Raw genomic sequence first — 17,144 nt, 5'->3', positions numbered from 1 at the left:
TGTAACATTACTTAGTCTTTATTGTCACACAGATCCTTCAGAACATATTTAGATATGCTGATTAAATGCTTAGGTTACGCTTATTACTATTACTGTTATGAATTTTATCATTATTATTTTTATTATCATCGTTGAAAACTGACAAAAATGAAAATTGCTGAATGGAGCATACACTAACCTGCACATTATTCAGTCCCAAGATGGCGCCAAACAGTCATAAACCGCAACATGACTGATAAGTATATGGATGTGAATGTATGCACTGATGATCACAATGATTCAAAGTACCCACATGAGCCTGTGTTATTATTTTCAGCGGTTGTTATCTGGGAATTACATACCTTGGAATTTCGTGATTGTCTAATCAAAATGAGGTATTCCAGAGACCTGTGTAATTAAATAGGGATAAAGTACATAGCGAAGCAGTGGTGCATAGGACTGAAGGGCTTTTTTCTGCGAAAACAACCATCCTGGATGTACTTTATCCGGCTTATTATAGCTTCATGTCACAAAACGTACAAATTACACACACAACATTGTTCTGAGCTGTAATAGTTTATTAATTATTTAATTGAAGCAAAGCTGACCAAAACGAAAGCAGCTGATGGAATATACACTGACTTGCATATTATCCATTCACAAGCTGGTGCCAAACAGTCAAAAAAGGCAGCATGACAGCCTTTGTTATTTAGTGGTTGTTATCTTGGTAAAATAACACCTTAGAATGTGATGACTGACCAATCAGAATCAAGTATTCCAGACAGCCATGTAATTATTGTGGGATAGCAAACATCTGTATGCATATTATGCCTTACAGGTATTATTTAATAATCTCTGAGGTAAATATTAAATGATTCTTCTGAGCTGTAATAGTTTATTAATTCTTTATTAAAGCAAAACTAACGGAAATGAAAACAGCTGATGGAGTATACACCAACCTGCACATTATTCAGTCACAAGATGGTGACAAACAGTCAAAATGGATTTGAACCTATTCACTAACCATTGAAGGTGATTTGAAGTTCCTGGATGAACCTGTGTTATTTAGTGGTTGTTATCGCGGTAATAAGACACCTTTGAATGTCAAGACTGACCAATCAGAATTGAGTATTCCAGACAGACTTGGGTGATAACAAGCATCTTCAACATATTATGCCTTACAGGTGTTATTTAATAATCACTGAGGTAAATAATAAATGAGTATTCTGAGCTGTAATAGTTATTCATTCATTCATTTTCTTGTCGGCTTAGTCCCTTTATTAATCCAGGGTTGCCACAGAGGAATGAACCACCAACTTATCCAACACGTTTTTACGTAGTGGATGCCCTTCTAGCCCCAACCCATCTCTGGGAAACATAGACTCATTGACACTCATACACTACAGACAATTTAGCTTACCCAGTTCACCTGTACCGCATGTCTTTGGACTGTGGGGGAAACCGGAGCACCCGGAAGAAACCCACGCGAACGCAGGGAGAACATGCAAACTCCACACAGAAACGCCAACTGACCCAGCCGAGGCTCGAACCAGCAACCTTCTTGCTGTGAGGCGACAGCACTACCTACTGTGCCACCCTGTAATCGCTAATAATTCTTTAATTAAAGCAAAGCTGACTGAAATAAAAACAGTTAATGGAGTATACACTAACCTGCACATTATTCAAGTCACAAAATGGTGACAAACAATCAATATCCAAAGCTGACAGAAATAAAACTCTGAATAAAGCATAATAACCTACATATTATTATGACAAGATGCTGCAAATCATTCAAAATGGATTTGTACGTATTCACCAGCAGTCAACGGTGATTCGAAGGTCCCAGATGAGTCTGTATTATTTAGCGGTTGTTATCTCGGTAATAACATACCTTGGAATATCATGGCTGTCTGGAATCCTCAATTCTGATTCATCACTCATGTAATAATTGGTGATAATGAGCATCTGGATGTACATTACGCCTTACAGGTGTTATTTAATACCCGCTGAGGTAAATATAAAATTATTAGAGTTTTTCTGTCAGTTTATATGCAGTACTTGAATATGTTGACATATTTTTCAGTTGGTTTACTCTTTCAAATCATATATCGCCCACTCCAGCTGCTAACCAGCATGTGCAAACACCGCACCGAGCTACTGCAAACACCTGTGTAAATGCATGAATGCTGGTGTGTTTGGATGATGGAGTCCTGGAAGGGGTGAAGGGGGGGGGGATCTCGCGGTCTCCACCAGCGCTGACTGAGAAACAGCCTCCGGTGGGGTCAGCCGGGTCATGGAGCTGATGGAAACAGAGCAGAATGTCAAACTGAAGAGAAAACACGAGCTCTCTGCAAACTCGCTATACTCTGCAGAGCAAACACGGTTTTCCACACCTCCGTCAGGCAATTTGAAACATCGCATGACAAACTAGGATTGCATAAGCTGTTTAAATTGCCGCCGCAGTGGGGATAATAGTCTGGCAGGTTACATTCGCGGTCAAAGGGAGGCTTTTAAAATAATCAACACAAAGCTTGCCCTTGGTACTAACCTTCATTAATGATGTGGTTCATTTGAGTCCTCTCTCAGGCTGTGAATCCCTGACTAAGAGCGAGCGAGTGAGATGGTTCTTATCAGGCGAGCCGCTCAGGATTGGTTCCTCTTTACACTCTACTCTTTTGCCAAGGGCATTGAACTACACCACCGCAGCATTAGAATCAGGTGATAGGAGGCGCTTTCAGACACAATATAAGCACTAATGCTGCTGCTGCTGCTGCTGTACGCCGGGACGGGTCTTTATCTAGTCTTTTGAAATATTTAATCAGGTTAGGCATAATTAATGGGGAACACTTGCTGTCGTATGAGGCTCTTTTGCTATGTAAATGAATTTGCTGTAACCAGAACAAGCTTTAGCGTTTGCTGAGCCTGCAGACATACAGCCATTCTCATGTTTAACAACTAAGAGCTTTACAGAACCTGCAGAGAACGATCTGTTAGCATTTCCACGGGTTTAGCATTCCCACATTTAAAGGCACAATATTTGTAACAATTGTTAAATTGTTTTATTTTGCTGACTTATGTACTTACTTTATTTAGAATGATTTAAAAAAAAATCCTTAAATTTAGATTAATATGCTAATTTAGCTAGTCAAACTGAATGTGCTGTGTGTTCATGCTAAGGATGTCACACACCCTCGATTTTTATTATTTTTTTTAATAAAACTGAGAAACAGCTGGTTTAAAATGTTGTGTGTTTTATTCGACTGCACAAAGCAGCATTTATAACAAGCTTTAAGTGTATTTAGTCTGAAAAATCACTAATGATTCTTCTCCATCTAAACACGAGTGAAGGAACAGGAAGTGGTGGACTGTTGCATAATAAAAGCTCCACTGCTTCCGTGTTGTGTCGATGCTTGTCTGTTGTTTTGCTTCTTTACTATGCTTCATACTACCATGATAATAAGTTGTGAATACTTTACTCATCCTTCAACAGGAGTCCCAAAGGATGATTAAGACCACAACTCCCATGACTCCACACTCAGTCAGGCCCTCAACAAACTAAGCCTTTGTTTGTTGTGAATACATGCCTTCTAGTGGCCAAAATTACATTGTGTACATTTAACATGGATATATATATATATATATATATATATATATATATATATATATATATATATATATATATATATATATGTATATATGTATATATATATATATATATATATATATATATATATATATATATATATCTGTTTTAAGTATTTCTATTCTAGAAAAAGTCTTGTTGTTTTATTTTGGCTAAAATAAAAGCAGTTATTAATTTTTAAAAAGTCAATTCAAAGTCAAAATTATTAGCCCCTTTAAGCTATTGTTTTTCAATAGTCTACAGTACAAACCATTGCCTAATTAACCTTCCTAGTTCCCCTAATTAACCTAGTTAAGCCTTAAAATGTCACTTTAAGCTGTATAGAAGTGTCTTGAAAAATATCTAGTCAAATATTATGTACTGTCATCATGGGCGGACTGGGACAAAAATTCAGCCCTGGCACTGTTGCCACATCAGCCCACATTACCACACCGACACAGCCCCACCCACGGACACGCAGATTGACTATTTATTTTGGTGTAAAGATGGTGATATAATATGACATTTTTGCCAGATTTTGATTATGTCCGGTTAACCTTGGATTGGGTCGGCCCATCTTGAAACCAGGTGGCAGTTGCCGATTGGGCCAAATGCTTAACATTTATTATTATTATTATTATTATTATTATCATCATCATAATATCACATCTAGCAAGAGATAAAAGCTGTCTGCACTTAAAAACAATACATATTTAAAAAAATAAATAAATAAATAAAAAAAAACTGACCGGCCCACATTTAAAAATTGGTCCGGCCCTTCTGGCATTTGCCAGAATTGCCAGATGGCCAGTCCGCCCCTGACTGTCATCATGGCAATGATAAAATAAATCAGTTATTAGAAATAAGTTACTAAAACTATTATGTTTAAAAATGTGCTTAAAACATTAAACAGAAATTAGGAAAAAAATAAACAGGGAGTCTAATAATGAATAATTCAGGGGGACTAATAATTCTGACTTCAACTGTGTGTGTGTGTGTTTGTGTGTATATATATATATATATATATATATATATATATATATATATATATATATATATATATATATACCAGAAGGGTTGTGGAAGCTGGTGATGTTTGTGGTTTTAGTAATTGTACTATGGACCGGGTTTCGGGAGGCCGTTGCGATCGGATGTTATACCAACAAACCCGGCTCATTCTAAAAATGTACTGCTATATACATTTATATGTAGGTATGTTTTTTTTTTGCAATTTTTGTTTTTGCAAATTCACCAGAGGTCAGTGTACGCTTTTTGAGATCTCAAATTATTTGTGCGAGTGCCATTTGCTCCTGCTGTTCTTGTGTAAATCCACCAGAGGCTGCTGTCGGCTGATTGACTGTTTGACTGACTGACTGATCCACCCTCCTCCTTCTCTAAACCCAACCAATAGTGTTTTCATTCGCAAAACTGAAAGTGTTTAAAAAGCAATTCAGAAAAAGAAAAGCCCTCGCCTGATTTTTAACACGTTTTGAGATTTTACCACATTCTCACCCTGTTATTTACTTGTTTATTTTATTTTTTGGCTTTTTTGTCTTACATGCTGTCTGGAACGGTTCTTCATCAGACTTAATCCCCCGATAAACTGGTAACATCCATACAGAGGTAAGCGGTCAGCTGGTAAGCTGGAAAAGGAATGGCGTCATACCTCCCTGTAGCGACCATTTAAAGGCAAAACTCGGCCATACATACTTCTGGTTACATAGTTTGCGATTTACAGAAATTTATATTGTATATGCTAGTCCGTTTGCACAGGCTGCCAGTTGCTGCTCGCATCAAATTCAAAGCTCTGATGTTTGCCTACAAAGTGACTTCTGGCTTTGCTCCTTCTTATCTGCACTCACTTCTGCAGATCTATGTGCCCTCCAGAAACTTGCGTTCTGTGAATGAACGTTGCCTCGTGGTTCCATCCCAAAGAGGGAAAAAATCACTTTCGCGAACGCTCACGCTCAATCTGCCCAGTTGGTGGAATGAACTCCCTAACTGCATCAGAACAGCAGAGTCACTCGCTATTTTCAAGAAACGACTAAAAACTCAACTATTTAGTCTCCACTTTCCTTCCTAATCTGCAATTGCCTCTCTGAATATCACACTAACTGTGCAAAAAAAAAAAAAAAAAAAACTACTAATACTTCCCTTCTTAGACTTTACAGACCTGAAACTTGCCTTTAGTACTTATTCATTGTTGCTCTTAGTTGTGTAAATTGCTTCCTTGTCCTCATTTGTAAGTCGCTTTGGATAAAAGCGTCTGCTAAATGACTAAATGTAAATGTAAATGTATATTGGGTACGTTTTCAGAATGATGTTGTATACCAAAGTTGGCGACCTGGTAGTATTAAAGACTGTTATTTGTGAACAATCAAAGGCAAATTTATTAGTCATCCAGTGGAATGCTTTTATATCAGAGGTCATCACAACAAAATGAAACGCCAACTATTCTAGCATTTTTTTAACAAAGCGGATGCCCTATCAGCTGTAACCCAGCACCAGGAAAATAACCACAGTCAGTTTAATTTTCCCAATTTCCCAAATGAATGAGAATGCATGGGTGTTTTCCAGTACTGGGTTGCAGTTTAAGGTTCATCCACAGTGTAAAACGTTTTCTGGAATAGTTGGTGGTTCATTCTGCTGTGGCAACCCCTATTAAATAAGGGACTAAGGAAAATTAATGAATGACACCAAAGATAGATAATGTACAAGAGGCATCATTGTGAAAAAAAAAAAATAAATTCTCAGCTTTTATTTACATTTTAACTAAAACTTTAAGTCAGAATTTACCTTGGATATGAATAATTTTGGACTTGACTGTATGTAAATATGTTTCATTTTATGACTCAACTATAGACATTTACTAGAATGAAACCACAGCTCTCAGAAATACTTGATAAAAGCAGGTAAAACTAATAAGACATGTTCATTCGGTTACCTGACAGAGGCACGATACACTTGCTAATTCCTTTTCTTTGCAGAAGCTTTGTGTTCGGAGAGCTAATCAAATTTTAAAACCCAAATCAATATTTTGTGTACAGTTATTTAATTAGACCATCTGGGTATCACAGACTCACTTTCTCTTGTTTCTCACAAACGCACCTGCTGCCATCTTTCCTTTCAGATACAGTTGTAAATATTTAAAAAATTTCGTTATTAAATCCATTGAAGCATTACTGTTGTGTTCATCGTCTTGCCAGGGTTTTTTTATAGTGTAATACCTTTAAATCTTTTAATATCAAAGAAGTATATCTCATCTCAACAATTATTTATGTTGTGAAAATCTGAGTAATCAGGGAAGTGACTGACACATTCCTGAAAGGGCTCATGTTTTTTTTTTTTTTTTATTGTAATGTGTGTATTTATATAGCACATTTATCGTACATGGCCATACATCCAACTTGCTTCACAATTATGAGGGGGGTCTCTCCACACCACCACCTGTATGCAGAATCCACTTGGACAACAGCATCAGTGCGCTCACCATACACCAACTAAAGAGGGAGGGGAGACAGTGATGCAGCCAATTCGGTGGATAGGAATGATTCTGAGGCCATGATAGGCAAGGGCCAATGAAGGGAAATTGGCCAGGACACCGGGGTTACAGCCCTACTCTTTAAAATATGCGCCATGGGATTTTTAATGACCACAGAGAGTCATGACCTTGGTTTAACATCTCATCTGAAAAAAGGCACCCAATAACAGAATGGCGTCCTCTTCACTATACCGGGGCATTTAGACTCATACAGACCACAGGTTGAGCGCCCCCTGCTGACCTCAATAACATCACTCTCAACAGCAACCTAGTTTTCCCATGTGATCGCCCATTCAGGTACTGAACAGGCTCAGGCCTGCTTAGCTTCAGTGAGTAACCATTCTTGAGCAGTAGGTTGAAGGTTTTTAATCATACCACGCTCTTACATCCACTTACTATATATATTTATCATGGTTTTCACATTTAAAACTCATTCGAAGTTGAAAATCAACACAATTTTGAAGTAATAGGCTGCTTTACTGCTCTTTTTCTGTTTTGAATGTTCTAAAAAAGGTGTGATGACTGTAGACCTTATTTGCCAACACTCTCATTTTTCCCAGGAGTCTCTCATATTTCAGACCCATCTCCTTCCACCCTTCCGTTTTGTTATCTATCTATCTATCTATCTATCTATCTATCTATCTATCTATCTATCTATCTATCTATCTATCTATCTCTATCTCTCTCTCTATATATATATATATATATATATATATATACATATATAGGTTTTTTTTTAAGTAACGTTTCTCCAATCTTCTATTGTCTAATTTTGGTGAGCCTGTGTGAATTGTAGCCTCAGTTTCCTGTTCTTAGCTGACAGGAGCGGCACCCGGTGTGGTCTTCTGCTGCTGTAGCCCATCCGCCTCAAGGTTGGACGTGTTGTGTGTTCAGAGATGCTCTTCTGCAGACCTCGGTTGTAAAAAGTGGAGTTACTGTTGCCTTTCAATCAGCTGGAACCAGTATGGCCATTCTCCTCTGACCTCTGGCATCAACAAGGCATTTGCACCCACAGATCTGCTGCACACTGGATATAATCTCTTTTCAGACCATTCTCTGTAAACCCTAGAGATGATTATGCATGTAGATCAGCAGTTTCTGAATTACTCAGACCAGCCTGTCTGGGACCAACAACCATGTCACAATCAAAGTCACTTGTCACCTTTCTTCCCCATTCTTGTTTGAACTGCAGCAGATCGTCTGGACCATGTCTACATGCCTATATGCATTGAGTTGCTGCCATGTGATTGGCTGATTAGAAATTTGTGATATGGTGGACAGGTGTACCTAATAAAGTGGCCGGTGAGTGTATAGTTTCATCTCACCAACTGACAATTTTGGTTTATTATTCAATTACAATAATTAAACCAACAACACTGGAAAAAAAGATTAATTGGATTTACTAAATTTTTTAAGGTATGTGGTTGTAAACAAATAATTCATTCATTTTCTTGTCGGCTTAGTCCCTTTATTTATCCGGGGTCGCCACAGCGGAATGAACCCCCAACTTATCCAGCAAGTTTTTTACGCAGTGGATGCCCTTCCAGCCGCAACCCATCTCTGGGAAACATCCACACACACACACACACACACTCATACACTACGGACAATTTAGCCTACCCAATTCACCTGTACCACATGTCTTTGGACTGTGGGGGAAACCGGAGCACCCACGCGAAGGCAAGGAAAACATGCAAACTTCACACAGAAACGCCAACTGAGCCAAGGTCCGAACCAGTGACCCAGCGATCTTCTTGCTGTGAGGCGACAGCACTACCTACTGCGCCACTGCCTCGTCCTAAACAATTCTTATAGTCTGATTTTAAACAAACTGATTAAATGGAGTGATGTTCTATTCATTCATTTAAATTAACCTTAAAAATGTAGTAAATCAGATTAATATATATTTTTTTACTTAAATGCTGCGATGCACTTTAAAAACAAAGCCAGTTCATCCACCAGTGCCGTGTGTTCGCTTCATCCAACACTCTCCGGAGAGCAAAGCCAGACCCGAAGAGTTAAAGAACTGTATGGAGCCGTTTGCTACTTTAAACTTCTCCTCAGCAAGCCTGTCACTCATAACCTTATTATCCCCCAAACAGGCGATTCCCCGAGTGACTCCAGCAGCACACTTGCCTGACTCTGTGCTTGATGTTACTGCTTCAACAGGCGCCTGTGAAGAACTCTCGCCTTGAAGCCAAGCCGGCTGCAAAAGCACAACAAGCGTCGATAGATCACTGTTTCCTCATTCCTGCGCGCTAGTTCCAAAACAGCACACTCCTCCGAACGCACCCAGCCATTTATTTGGATGGCGAATGAATGCATAGCGCCACAGCAGCCACCCATAAAACATCTTTAAGCAAGCTGTCGCTTCTTTAGAGGCAGAATGCACTCTGTATTTCCTGGAAATGAATGCGAGAGCCCGACTGAACTCTCGTGATGTAATTCTCCAGCATGCAGAGTATGGGAAAGCATCTGGCGGGAAGTCCCTGTTGCCCCTTTGCAAATCTCGGCATTGTTTTTTCTATCTGCATTTATGCGTTTGGTGTAAGCTTTAATCTAAGGCTATTTACGAATGCAGTCAAAGTGTACATTTATCAGCTTGTGTGTGCGTTTCCTGCGAGTTAAACCCCATATTGTGCTTTACCGCTTGAGCTACAGGAGCATTAAGGTTTTGACGTTTCAGAAATTGTATAAAATGTCCGTCAGCACTTTCTGGATTCAAGGCTCTCCAGTCAGATCCAGTGTTGCCAGAAATGAAAAGGTGCCAGTGTTGCCAGATACAGCCGACTTTCTCCAAACCAAAAGTTATCCAAAACCTGCCCAAACGCACAAGAAAAAAAAAAAATTTTTTTTAATTTTATTTAAATCGAAATTAGGCGAGGCAGTGGCGCAGTAGGTAGTGCTGTCGCCTCACAGCAAGAAGGTCGCAGGTTCGAACCTTGGCTCAGTTGGCGTTTCTGTGTGGAGTTTGCATGTTCTCCCTGCCTTCGCATGGGTTTCCTTAGAGCAGAATACACGCTTAAAAATACACGCTTAGAGCAGATCCTCGAATCAAATATCTCGTTTGTCGCGAGGGGCATGAATGAATTCCCTGAATGAAAGAGCCAAACTGCTGTTAAAGTCCAACATTTAATAATTTGGCAAATAATTCGACTACAGATGTCCATGTAGGTTAAACACCATCACTTTCTCATGTGTGTGTATTTTGACTGAAACTCGCGCGTGCCCAAATAGACACTCCCACACCATCCCACTTTAGTTTCTCCGACACTCCCCCCTAAACAGAGCTGGACACGCCCACTTTTCTGACTTTTTCCAAAGTAGAGGTGTGAAAACACCCTGCTGAAACGAGGGGGTTTCATGGCCCTTTAAATTGTGGTCACCTGATGCTTTAACAGCTTATGGTTAATAAAGGGGTATTTATATTTGCACTACACTTTATATATGCATATCAATTTAGTTGTATTGTTGTTTAAATTAAGGCATCTTATTTAAATAATCTAGACTTATTATTATTATTATTATTATTATTATTATTATTATTATTATTATTATTATTATTATAATTGTTCTAAATATCAAATGTGTTATTTTTTAATTTTTTTCTGTCATTTAGTTCTCATTTACTGTACATTTTATTAATTTAATTCATTTTCTTTTTGGCTTTTATTAATCTGGGGTTGCCATAGTGGAATGAACTGCCAACTTATTCAGCATATGTTTTACAAAGTGGATGCCCTTCCAGTTGCAACCCATCACTGGGAAACACCCATACACAATTATTCTCACACATACACAACGGCCAATTTAGCTAATTCAATTCACCTTTAAATGTCTTTGGACTACAGGGGAGACCGGGGCACCCGTAGGAAACCCACGCGAATGCATGGAGAACATGCAAACTCACACAGATACACCAACTGACCCAGCAGGGCTTGAACCAGTGACCTTCTTGCTGTGAGGCATTCGTTCTAACCACTGTACCACTGTGATGCCCTAAATATACCTTGTATTAAACTAATTATCACACCTTTGATCATTTGCAAAATTCTATACCAAAAAAAATCCGAATGAATGAATGAATAAATACATACAAACATACATCCAAGCATACATAGTTGTCGAAAATACGAGAGAAAATCACCAGTTAAGAAAATGATGCTTTGCAGTGAACCAGAACTGACGTCGAGGATGACTTACAGCTGTGTTCATTTACATCCCATTGTCTAATATATGTCAGAAAGGTTGTATCCATGGGGAACATCTTGTTCATCCATTGATTACCCACTGGTTTGGGATAATAATCATTACCAAGACAAGGCTGACTGGTGTCTGAGCCCAGAGGCTATTAATGGCTCATTTTGGCCTGGAGGTCTGAGCAATGGAAATCTATGAAGCCGGCGGACCTCATCTGACTGAAGCCAGGCGCAAACTGTGCGATCTTTCTGCCTTTTTTTGTGTGTGTATGTGTGTGTTTGATTGATGCTACTTAAAAGTGATATCCATTAGACTATAGAAGAGTGGTAAATTAACAAGGACTTGACGAATAAATGAGCAAAACTGTCATCATATCTCTTGAGGTTTTTTAATTCTTCACTTTCGATAATTGGTAAAGTTTTTTCCTCGCCGCTGTCGCCACTGGCTGGTTCGGGACTCATAGAGCTGTGCATCAATGAATTTGCCCCTCAGTGTTTGGACTCTCAGTACTGAAAATTAAACCACACTAAACTGAGCTAAACTGAACTGAACTTAAACTCTGAAAACTGGACTGACACGTTTCAACTTACTGTAATATTCCAATGTAAAGCTGCTTTCACACAATCTACATTCTAAAAGCGCTACAGAAATAAAGGGGAATTGAATTGAATATTCAAGATAAGGATACAATAATATTATAAATTGGCCGTGTGGTGGCTCAGTGGTTAGCTCTGTCGCCTCACAGCAAGGAGGTGGTTGGTTTGAGCTTCGGCTGGGTCAGTTGGCATTTCTGTGTGGAGTTTGCATGTTCTCCCCGTGTCCGGTTTCCCATACAGACCAAAAACTGTCATGACGGTCAGTGACCACCGGAGGGCACTGTAGTTTACGGACTCTGAGAATTAACTACAGCGCCCAAAAGACTACAAGTCTATACACACCACGTGCATTACACCCGGTCCACGTACACTGATTGGCTCACAGCTGTTCCTGTTTCCTGTTAATTTCCTGGACTATTTATAAAACCATTTCACCTCTGTTTGGCACTGCGTCGTTTGTCTATCTTGTCTCCGTATTCCAGTAAGTTTAGTATTTCGAGTTTTTCATTCCTGAGCCCTGTCTCTGTTTTGTGTTTCTTATTTTGTTTTTTATTTGTACTTTGCACTTTAGACACCTTGTTTTTCTGTTTGATGCACATTGTAAATAAAACTGCACTTGGATCCGCACCTTTCTGTTCCCGTTTGATCTTGCTAACGTGACAAAAAACAAGCGCTTTATTGGGTAAGCTGAAGGGAAATGAATGAATAGAAAATATGGAAAGCTGCTAATTTACTATTTTTCACAGTGATTGATGTGTAAAAATTTGAGTTTTTTGTGTAATGTTATTGATAATTTTATTAAACACACACACACGCTTGATCAATATCAGCAGTCATATAGGTTCTTCATTAGCAGTCACGCAGCAGGATTGCAACCCAAAATTTTAGACTGCCAGAAACCCGTCTGAGGAAAAAAGAGATTAATTACAAAGCCAATTAATTAGCCGTCGGTGAGCATGTCCGACTAAGTGTTCCAGGACTGCTGATTTTGCCCTCCGATGAAAGAAATATTTAACTCAGACGACAGAAAGCGTACACTGTGTAAGTTCACCCAAAACACTGAAAATTCACTCTGTTTATACAAAGGTTTATTTATTTGTTTATTTATTTATAGATTACCTTCATGAGTTTCTTTCTTTTGTGGAACACAAAAGAAACAAAAGAAGACATTTTGAAGAATGATGGATTCTGGCACCTATAGATTTCCATAGCAAGAAAAAAACATACTATGGAAGTCAATTAATGCCAGCAACCAGCTACTCCGACATCTTTTATTTTGTGTTCAACAGAAGAAAGAACCTAAAGTGAACAAGTGATGAGTGAGTAAATGATGGCAGAAATGTCATTTTTGAGTGAACTATTCCTTTAACACACATATCGAATATTAAAATAATAAAATCAACCCTATACATTTACCTAATTTGTTATTCAATACAGATCTAAACAGTAGAACATTTCTAAACTGTTCTGAAAACTTACTCTCATTTACTCTGTTTTTTATTTTTATTATTTATTTTTTTTACTCTGAGTTTCTTCTGTTGATCACAAAAGAAGAATGTTGGATTCTGGCACTTATCAACTTCCATAGCGAGAAAAAAAAAATACTATGGAGCCATTTGGTTCCAGCACCCAGCTACTTCAAAATATTTTATTTTGTGTTCAACAGAAGAAAGAAACTCATAAAGGTAATAAAATAAATAAATAAATAACAGACAGTAAATGAGAGTAAATTTACATTTTTGGGTGAATTATCCCTTTACTTTACCTGCTTGTGTGTACAAAAAAAGCTCAAGTAAGTTTTGAGCAAGTGAAGATTCAGTAAAAGATGACAGAATTGTCCTTTTTTCGGTGATATAAGATAACATAAACAATAGTTAGATATTGGTATTAGATTATTATTAGATATTAACAATGATATTAATAGTCACATAACTAATATTAGAATAAAATACACATATAAATCTACTCAATTCAGCATTCAGCTCAAATCTAAACACTTGAACATTTCTAAACTGTAGTGAAAATTGACTTTCATTTAATTTCTGTTTTTATTATTTATTTATTCTTTCATTTGTTTGTTTATTATTATTATTATTATTATTATTATTATTTATTTTTACTTTTATGGGTTTCTTCTGTTGAAAACAAAAGAAGACGTTTCTGGCACCGACTGACTTCTACAGCAAGAACAAAATAAATACTATGGAAGCCAATTAATGCCAGCAACCAGCTACTCCAACATATTTTATTTTGTGTTCAACAGAAGAAAGAACTTAAAGTGAACAAGTGATGAGTCAGTAAATGATGGCAGAAATATCATTTTTGAGTGAACTATCCCTTTAACACACATATCTAAAATTAACTTAATAAAATCAACCTATACATTCAGTGCAGATCTAAACACTACAACATTTCTAAACTGCTGTTTTTTTTCATTCATTTGTTCATTTGTTTTGTGTTTCCTATACTGATAAACTTGTGAGTTTTTTTTACATTTTATACGGTTCCTTTTACAGCATCAATGTTGTAATGTAATTCAAATGCAATCAGTTAAATAAACTTGGCCATTCATTTAGTTGCTCAAGCGTAAAGCGAGACAAATAGCCGTTTGCTCGCACGCGCCCATCAGAATCAGCAGGCTAGCGCAGAAGCTCCATTGAATATACTGGGTTAAAGTACATGCTCGTATTGTAAAGACATGACGGGGGAAATGTAATTTAATGCAGTGCTTCTTGTACAATCTGAGACTCACTTTATATCGGATATCACTCAGCCAGTGGAGATCGCTGATTTTTAAAGAAAACAGATCTTAAACATGTCGATTTTGCATTGGCATAGAATTCACTGGAAACGATTAACTCAAGTTACTGGCAATTTTAAAGTCCCATTAGCATGCTTTGGCATAAACCCTATTGGTACCAGCAACCAGCTACTTTAAAATATTTTAAAGAAAGAAACTTATATAGGTAAAAATAAATAAATAACAGAGTAATATAGAGTAAAACTTCATTTTTGGGTGAACTATACCTTTAAAAAAAAATACTGCTTGTGTGAATGAAAGAAGCTCGAGTAGGTTTTGAACAACTGAAGTCAGTAAACCATGACAGAACTGTCATTTCTGGATGAAATTACATAACACAACTAATAATCAGATATTAGTTAGATATTAATATAGATATTATTAAATACATAATTATACTAATATTAGAATAAAATCAACCTTTAAATTTACCCAATTTGATATTCAGCTCAGATCTAAACACTTAAACATAAACTGTAGTTTGCAGATGCCATGATTATATTAATAATAATAATCATTCATTCATTTTCTTGTCGGCTTAGTCCCTTTATTAATCTGGGGTCGCCACAGCAGAATGAACCGCCAACTTATCCAGCAAGCGAATGCCCTTCCAACCGCAACCCATCTCTGGGAAACATCCACACACACACACACACACTACGGACAATTTAGTCTACCCAATTCACCTGTACCGCATGTCTTTGGACTGTAGGGGAAACCGGAGCACACGGAGGAAACCCACGAGAAGACAGGGAGAACATGCAAACTCCACACAGAAACATCAACTGAGCCGAGGTTCAAACCAGCGACCCAGCGACCTTCTTGCTGTGAGTTGAACGTGCTACCCACTGCGCCACTGCCTCGCCCCTATGATAATATTAATGATAATAATAATTAAAAATAATAAGAATAATCACAAAGCGGGAAGCAAGTTGACTCATGGGTTAGCACTGTCGCCTCACAGCAAAAAGGTTGCTGGTTTGAGTCCCAGCTGGGTCAGTTGGCATTTCTGTGTGGAGTTTGCATGTTCTCCCCATGTTGGCATGGGTTTCCACCGGATGCCCCGGTTTGCCCCACAGAAAGGGCATTTGCTGTGTAAAACATATGCCAGAATTGTTGTCGGTTCATTCCTCTGTGGTGACCCCTAATAAATAAGTAACTAAGCCAAAGGAAAATGAATGAATGAATAATTACAAATACGAGTAATTAGCCATCAGTGAGCATGTCTGACTAGATGTTCCTGCAAGTGTGGAAGAAATATTTGACCAACATTTGTCTCAGACTGCTGAAAGAGCAGCAGCCGCCAGAAGAGGGCTCTACATGTCAGCAAACAGTTCCCGCTCACTGGATAAACAGATTCTTTTTTTCTCCCCCCCCCTTCCCGAGGGCACCTTCATCATCCTCCTCCTCCAGCTCAGGCCACAACAGATCCAGTATTAACAGGCAGGGCCAAGGGTGCAGTGCCTTTGAATATTTCAGCGTATGGAGGCCCGTGACCTGATAGGTGAAATAGAGGCGCGATGTATGGAATAGATACAGCCCCGTTGATGCATAAGTCAGAAAAAAACGCCAGAAGGTGTGAAAATGCATGAATAGAAGATCTCGGAGCGCGCTCTCGTTTGCAGGTTGATGTATGGTGTTGAATTCAACTAGCTGAAGGAGTCAAACTGAGAGAGAGAGAAATTCAGACGTTTCTTCGTTTAAGGAAAGAGCGTTTGTCAAAATCTCATGCTTCAAACTGCGTTTGATTTTTTTGAAAGTACTATTAAATAAGCCAAACATTTTTAATGATTAGAGTTAATTATGGTAAAAAATGAAGCTATTGTTGGTAGATATTCACTGTATAAACACTTGATGGCATTTCAGCCACACTGTACAAAATCAATTTGTGTTGAGACAACATGAAGTAATAGGGTTTATGCAGAGCTAGTGTTTCTTCCCATAACAATATACATCGCTGAATGGTTAATGTGACTTTTTCAATTTTATATGATTCCTTTTACAGCAATGATTAATTAAAATATGCTCAGTTAAATAGACTACAGCATTCATTTAGTTGTTGCAGCCAAAACCGAGATGAAAAGCCATTTACTTGCAAACCTCCATCGTGTTTATTTTGTACTTCTAATAAATTTTTTTTTTATTTTGTATTATTGTTATATATATATATATATATATATATATATATATATATATATATATATATATATATGTGCACTCAAAAAAAAAATAGTTGAATGAACATGATTTAATCGTGGCACCCTTTATGCATCTAATCCAATCAAGTAAACCTGAACTGCTTTGAACATGTTGTATGAACACAAATCTACATTTGTAGATAAAACATGGTTTCAATATGTCAGTCTAACTTCTTTGCAACTAATTGACTCAAAATGTCTGTATTGT

Source organism: Danio rerio, chromosome 16 (genome assembly GCF_052040795.2).
Source record: "Danio rerio strain M-AB ecotype USA chromosome 16, GRCz13ab, whole genome shotgun sequence".
NCBI classification, from domain to species: Eukaryota; Metazoa; Chordata; class Actinopteri; order Cypriniformes; family Danionidae; genus Danio; species Danio rerio.
The sequence above is the reverse complement of the archived record's forward strand: the minus strand, read 5'-3'. Positions refer to the sequence as shown.